Consider the following 8,231-nt stretch of genomic DNA (forward strand, 5'->3'; position numbering starts at 1 on the left):
AAATCCACACTAAACCAAGACTTCACTTAATCACAATTTTGGCTCTCTCAGAAATAGATTGCCTGATCAGCAGTAGTTAGGTGACCTGCCCCATAGAGCCCTGCCATCCCATTAAAAGAAAATAACCTTGCAATAACCAGCCCACGTTTTTACCTGATATAACGTCCTTGTTCTTGCTCCCTTCTGCCTTTAAAAGCCTGTCATTTCGTACAGCTCCTCAAAGCTCCTTTCTATTTCCTAGGTTAGATGATGACCAATTCAAATCAATTTTGCTTAAATAAACTCTTAAAACTTTAATGTGCCTCATTTTGTCTTTTAACAGTTTCAATAAGTTCATCATCATTGTTATTTAAGATTGCATTGACTATTTTCCTTGTTTGTTTGTTGTTAATACTCACCTGAGGATATTTTTTCCATTGATTTTTCTTTATACTGAGATTTTTTATTTACTGTTTAAGAAATTTATGACTGCCTCAAGTTTATAAGATATACTTTATATTTTCCTTTAAAATGGATTATTATTTTACCATAGCTATTTACTTTTGCTGTCTTTCTGGAATTGAGTCTTATGTATAGTGGGGGTTAGTACCATTTATTGCAAAGACCAAACTTTCCACTGAACTGTTATCACTTTTGTCCTAAATCATTTGGTTCTGTTTTTTTCCTTCTAAAATCTATATTTGCTATAGTTTTCTTATTGAGATTCATTCTGGATATTTTCTTTTAGCTTCTGTTCCAGCTCACTAATTTCCCTTTTCATATAGGCCTAATCAACTGCTAAGCCCATCTCCAGAATTCCTCATTTTAATTATTACATTTTAAAATTTCTATAATTTTATTTTAAAATATATTTTCTTTAGCTTTCAATTCTCTCCTTAAAGTCTCACTAATCCTATTTATCTCCTTTAACATAGCAATTTATATTTACAATCTGCGTCTTACAACTGCAAAAGCCTTAAGTCCCTCTTTTCATTCTGGCACTTGCTGTCCAATCCCTTTGTGGTTGGTTGATTTACTTTGAGGCCTGGGCATGATATTTAAAAAATAATTACAAACCAAGAATGTTCTCTTTCTCCACAGACGATAGGCTTTTCTATCTGCCACATGTCTGACTCTAGAAATCTACAGTCTCTTTAATCTGATTTCAGAATTTGAAGTGTTTCAAAGCGAGGTTTTCATCTCTGCCAGGGCCGTACGACTGCTCAGTTCACCTTCATGGCGTGCATATAATCTGCTGGTGCTATACTTGCTCTCTTGGGTCTGGTCCCCGATTTTCATCCTTATCCCCATGAGGCACTCAATAGTACCGCTCCTCAATGGGAAAGTGTTTTGAATTAGTTTGTAATTACTACTAATAAAATTTTTCCTCAAGAACTTTTTTTAAAAGCATTTTTCCAAACAAACCAAGTTTCTTGTTGAAGATAATCATGTTATGATTTCAGGCATTCACAAATACTTCCACCTCATTAGGTATAAAGTCCTTGATTGAGAGGCACTAGCTTCTTCTTCTGAAACTTGTGTGGGAGTTTAGTTATTATGTAAAATTTGATGATGCCTTAAGCAGGGAAAATGTACATAATTTGACTCTGCAAATAATAAGCATAGGTGGCCTTGCATAGAAGGTGGCAGAAAATAGGTCCTAGAAATGTCTGAGGTAATGGCATAGGTCACACATTTATAGGATGGCTTTGGGGTTTCAGAGCAAGAATCAGGAACAATGATATATGTATTTCAGCCTTGCTGAGATAGAGGGGGAAAAAAAGAGACTGCCTTTGCTGTGAGCCTGGAATGTTTTGTGGGAAAGATGGGTGGTAGTGAACTGTTGAGATGTGTAATCAGAATTCTGCCTTTGTGTGTTAAGTCAACAGTTAGGAAACTTATGACATATATATATATATATATATATATATATATATATATATATTGTATAAAATATCCTATTAGTAGCAGGTGTACATCATAGTGTTTTGATATTTATATGCATTACAAAATTATCTCCACAGTAAGTCTAGTTACCATCTGTCATTATACAAAATTATCACAATATTGTTGCCTATATTTTTATACTGAACATCCCCGTGACTTATCTACACTAATAAAAGAGAAACATGGTAATTGGCATACGACCGCTACCCTTCTGATTGGCTAATCAGCATATCCTTATGCAAATTAACTGTCAGCCAAGATGGCGGCCGGCAGCCAGGCACTGAAGCGAGCAGGGAGGCTTCCTTGCTCCAGTGACTGCAGACTCCAACGTTCCTCGCCTGACTTGCCGGCCTCTGAGCTGGCAGTTTGAAACATTCTAACAAATATAGCCGGCTGGGATCTCAGAGCTGAAGTTATACATTGGTTCGATTATAGAACGGCAAACAAACCAGCAGCGGAAGCCTCAGAGCTAGAGCCAGAGCTAAAGCTGGCCCAGAAGAAAAAAAAAAAAAAAAAAAAAGGAGTGGTTGGGAGCTCCAGTCAACAACCGCCAGCCTGAAAGCAGCCCTCAGCCCCTCACCCAGACTGGCCAGGCACCCCAGTGGGGACCCCCACCCTGAAGGGTGTGTGACCAGCTGCAAACAGCCCTCAGCCCCTCATCCAGGCTGGCCAGGCACCCCAGTGGGGACCCCCACCCTGATCCAGGACACCCTTCAGGGCAAACCAGCCGGCCCCCAGGCCTCTATCCTATATAGTAAAAGGGTAATATGCCTCCCAGCACCGGGATCAGCGGAGCCGTGAGGCCTCCTGGCACCAGATCAGCATGACAGGGTGCAGCGCCCAAACCCCCTGATCGCCCTGTGGCTCTGTGTGTGACAGGGGGTGGCGCCCCAACCCCCCCCCCCACGGGCCCTGCTGTGTGTGTGACGGGGTAGAGCCATAACCTCCCCATCGGCCCTGCCCTGAGTGTGACAGTGGTGGCGCCCCAACCCCCTGATCCGCCCTGCTGTGTGTGTGACAGGGGGCGGTGCCCTAACTCCCCTATCAGCCCTATTCTGTGCGTGACAGGGGGGAGTTCCCCAACCCCCTGATGGGCCCTGCTCTGTGCATGACGGGGGGGGGGCAGTGCCCCAACCCCCTGATTGGCCCTGCTCTGTGAGTGACAGGGGGCAGCGCCCCAACCCCCTGATTGGCCCTGCTCTGTGCATCACAGGGGGTGGCTCCGCAACCTCCCCATCGACCCTGCCTTGAGTGTGATAGGAGGTGGTGCCCCAACCCCCCAATCAGCCCTACCCTGAGCGTGACTGAGGGTGGCATCACAACCTTCCAATCCGCCCTGCTCTGTGCATGACAGGGGGCGGCGCCCCAACTCCCCAATCAGCCCTGCTCTGAGCCCGACCAGGGGCTGCACCTAGGGATTGGGCCTGCCCTCTGCCACCCAGGAGCAGGCCTAAGCCAGCAGGTCGTTATCTCCCGAGGGGTCCTAGACTGCGAGAGGGCACAGGCCGGGCTGAGGGACCCCCCCTTCCCCCCCGAGTGCACAAATTTTTGTGCACCGGGCCTCTAGTTTATTTTATAACTGGAAATTTCAACATTTTACTCACCTTTACTAATTTTGCTTGCTTACCCCCAACTCTACCCACATCTGGTAACTACCAGGTTGTTTCATGTATCTATGAGGCTGTTTCCGTTTTATTTAGTTTAAATACAACAATAAATAAAATAATCTTCCCAGAGTTTGCACTTTAAGACTGCCAATTTTCTCAGCAGTTTGAGGGCTAGCCTAAGAGAGAGGGCCATAGGAGGAGAGAAGGCTCAGAAACTAGAATAACAAAGAGCATTAATGAGGCCTGCAATACATAGTGAAAGTATAGGAATACCTGGTTGGAATGGAAGAGATTATGATGGGGGAGGGCCCAGCCATGCCTATTGATTTTGTTGCCATGAAAAGAATACCCAAATCTCCTATGTTTTCCTTTGCTAAGCTAGTAGGCTAGGACAAAACTTTAATAATGCAAATAGGTAAGCACTATAAAAGAGGTCAACGATAAGCTGGTTTTGTGTATAATAGATTATCTGCCCTGCATCTTGCCCAGTGTAGTAGGTACTAAGGAAAGAAGAAAGGAAGGAGGAAGCAAAGGAAATTTTGTTTGTGTGTTCAGGAGTTCCACTAATTTTAAAACACTTGATCTAACATTTATTGCTGAAAAGGACAAAAGAAAAGAAAATCAATGAGTGGTAGGTCTTTATTCTTGCTAAAGTATCAAAACCAATTAAATGTGTTTGCCTATTACTAATAAATGAGGTTTTTAAAACAGTAGCTATTCTATTACTTCAGAATCAATCTGTGATACTTTTCTGGTCAAAGCAGTAAATTTCTACTTTGTATTCTTTCAAATATTTAAAAAGTAGTATTTTAGAGCATAATTTTCTCTTACATACTTTGAAGTATGAAACTTTGAGATATCTAATGAGTGTTTAATACAAATATTTGTGCAGACTTGAAGGTCCCAATATACTCTCCCTTTCCTGCTTCCTTCCCAAGTCCTCCCTTCCTGCCCACACACAGATACATCCCTACCCTTCTACATCTTACCATTATGTTTTCTGAAAATTATATGGCTTTCTATCTGGGTGAGAATGCAAAACGAGCTCCATACATTCCAGAAGATTTTATAAACTCTGCCAGCTGCACATCTGGTATGTAAGATGACTGTAGTGCTCTTTAATCAGCAGCATCGATATCTATGCTTTGGGCACTTGTCAGAAACTTACACTACAAATTGACTGCAAATAATCAGGGCTTGTCAAAAGTGACTTGAGCAAGGGATGATTTAAAGAGACAAGCTAACCAGTTACTCTTATATATTCTCCAAGCTCTGACCTATGTTAAGAAAAATAATCAGGACATAACATTGCTGAACAATGTCATTCATCTTCCTGAAGTTAAAATTGGAACATGTGTAACTTAAGAGGAATTCATTTTTACAAAGATTCTTTGTTGTTGGTAGTAGCCTTCCCAAAACAGTGTGTGTGTGTGTGTGTGTGTGTGTGTGTGTATGCGCTTTTGTTTTTTAAACTAATTTTCTCTGAATTACTGTTTGTTTGTTTTTAATATATTTTATTGATTTTTTACAGAGAGGAAGGGAGAAGTATAGAGAATTAGAAACATTGGTCAGCTGCTTCCTGCACACCCCCTACTGGGGATGTGCCTGCAACCAAGGTACATACCCTTGACCGGAATCGAACCTGGGACCCTTCAGTCCACAGGCTGATGCTCTATCCACTGAGCCAAACCAGTCAGGGAGTGTGTGTGCTTTTTAAGAGCTGTTCCAGTTTCATACTAACATTGACAGGAAGGTGCAGAGATTTCCCATATGCTTCTTCTCCAGCACATGCACAGCCTCCTCCATTGTCAACATCTCTACAATTGCTGGACCTACACTGATGAAGTATAGTCACCCAAAGCCCATAGTTTACATTAGGGTTTACTCTAGGTGTTGTACATTCTATGGGTTTGGACAAATGTACAATGACATAAATCCATCATTATGGTATCATACAGAATATTTTCACTGCTCAAAAAATCCTCTCTGCTCTGCCTATTCATTCCCCCTCAGATCACCCCAACCCCTAGCAACCACTAATGCTTTCACTCTCTCCTTAGTTTTGCCTTTTCCAGAATGTCATATAGTTAGAATTGTAGAGTATGTAGCCTTTTCAGAATGGCTTCTTGCACATAGTAATATGCATTTAAGGTTTCTCCATGTCCTTTCATGGCTCAATAGATCATTTCTTTTTAGTGCTGAATAATATACTATTGCATGGATGTGCCACAGTTTATTTATCCTTTCAGCTACTGGGGGACATCTTGGTTGCTTCCAAGTATGGGCCATTATGAATAAAGCTGCTATTAAAATCTGTGTGCAGGTTTTTGCATGGGCATGTTTTCAACTACTTTGATTAAATACCAAGAAGTGCTATTGTTAGATCAAATGGTAAGAGTATATTTAGTTTTATAAAACAAAACAAAACACCAATCTTCTAAAGTACCATTTTGTATTCCCACCAGCAATGAGTGAGACTTCTCATGTCCCACATTGTCGCCAGCATTTGGTGTTGTCAGTGTTCGGGATTTTTGCAGCTGCCTCTTGGCTTCTTTTCTAAGATCAAATTTGGACTTTGGTCATTCTCATGGGTGTGTAGTGGTATCTCGTTGTTTAAATTTGCATTTCTCAGATGACAAATGATGTAGAGCTTATTTGTCATCTATGTATCTTCTTTGGTGAGGTGTCCATTAATATATTAGGCCCATTTTATAATCAGATTGTTTGTTTTCCTATAGTTGAATTTTAAAAGTTATATATATATATACACAAATATATATTCAAAATGAAAACAACTTTATTGCAAAGTTTAGGATACAATAGACTTCACAGAACAACAGAAATAAGACAATCCCAAGACACTGGAGTGTAACATCGCAGCTGACAGGTTAGTACTCCTCACCCTCATCCTCTCCCTCAATACTATCTGCTCCAACCTCCTCATAATCCTTCTCAAGGGCAGCCATGCCTCACGGGCCTCAGAAAGCTCTCCTTCCTCCATGCCCTCACCCACATACCAGTGGACAAAGGCACGCTTGGCATACATCAGGTCAAACTTGTGGTCCAGGCGAGCCCAGGCCTCAGCAATCGCTGTGGTGTTGCTCAGCATGCACACAGCTCGCTGCACTTTGGCCAGGTCTCCACCAGGGACCACAGTGGGAGGCTGGTAGTTAATGCCAATTTTGAAGCCAGTGGAGCACCAGTCCACAAACTGGATGCTGTGCTTGGTCTTGATGGTGGCAATGGCAGCATTGACATCTTTGGGGACCAGGTCACCACGGTACAACAGGCAGCAAGCCATGAATTTACCATGGCGAGGGTCACATTTCACCATCTGGTTGACTGGCTCAAAGCATGCGTTGCTGATTTCTGCTACAGTAAGCTGCTCATGATAGGCTTTCTCAGCAGTGATGACAGGGGCATATGTGGCCAGAGGGAAGTGGATGCGGGGATTGGGCACCAGGTTGGTCTGGAATTCAGTCAGATCAACATTCAGGGCTCCATCAAACCTGAGGGATACATTGATGGAGGACACGATCTGGCTAATAAGGCGGGTAAGGTTAGTGTAGGTTGGGTGCTCAATATTGAGGTTTCTATGACAGATGTCATAGATGGCCTCATTGTCAACCATGAAGGCACAATCAGAGTGCTCCAGGGTGGTGTGGGTGATGAGGATGGAGTTATAGGGCTCAACTACAGCTGTGGAGACCTGGGGGGCTGGGTAAATGGAGAAATCCAGTTTGGACTTCTTGCCATAATCGACGGAGAGACGTTCCATCAGCAGGGCGGTGAACCCAGAACCAGATCCCCCACCAAAGTTGTGGAAAACCAAGAAGCCCTGAAGGCCTGTGCACTGGTCAGCCAGTTTCCGAATTCGGTCCAGCTGAGGGCAGTGATCTCCTTGCCAATAGTGTAGTGTCCACGGGCATAATTATTGGCAGCATCTTCCTTGCCTGTGATCAGAGCTGCTCAGGGTGGAAGAGCTGGCAATAGGTACCATTGCAAACTTCATCAGTGACTGTGGGTTCCAGGTCTACAAACACTGCCCTGGGCACATGTTTGCCAGCGCCTGTCTCACTGAAGAAGATGTTGAAGGGTTCATCTCCCCCTCCAATGGTCTTGTCACTTGGCATCTGGCCATCGGGCTGGATGCCGTGTTCCAGGCAGTAGAGCTCCCAACAGGCATTGCCGATCTGGACACCAGCCTGGCCAACATGGATGGAGATGCACTCATGCATAACTGAGACATGTAGGGCTCCGCGGGGCTGAAAAATGCGAGGGAATGGGAACAAGGACCTCCCACTGACAGACTACCAAGGAATCCAGGGTAGAAGTCTTCTTTATATATTTTAAATGACAGTTGATTTTTTAAAAGACAAATGGGTCTTTTGTAAATATTTTTTCCAAGTGTGTGGCTTCTAATTCTCTTGACATTGTGTTTTGTTAATGAAGTCCAGCTTATCAACATTTCTTGCATGAATCATGACTTTGGTGTTGTAGCTAAAAAGTCATCACCAAACCCAATATCATCTAGATTTTCTCCTATATTATCTTTGAGAAGTTTTATAGTTTTGCATTTTATATTTTGTTCTGTAATTTAAGTTAATTTTATGAGGGATGTAAGATCTACATCTAGATTCTTTTTTTTCTTCTTGTGTATATCCAGTTTTAACAAATATTTTAAAGTATTTTGAAGAA

The 8,231-nt window shown here is 42.7% G+C and overlaps 1 pseudogene; it reads right to left on the reverse strand.

Moving 5' to 3' along the window:
- Nucleotides 1-6,311: 6,311 nt before the first annotated feature.
- On the reverse strand, nt 6,312-7,781 carry LOC102422833 (annotated as a pseudogene).
- Nucleotides 7,782-8,231: the final 450 nt, after the last annotated feature.

Source organism: Myotis lucifugus, unplaced genomic scaffold (genome assembly GCF_000147115.1).
Source record: "Myotis lucifugus unplaced genomic scaffold, Myoluc2.0 scaffold_9, whole genome shotgun sequence".
Classification (NCBI taxonomy): domain Eukaryota; kingdom Metazoa; phylum Chordata; class Mammalia; order Chiroptera; family Vespertilionidae; genus Myotis; species Myotis lucifugus.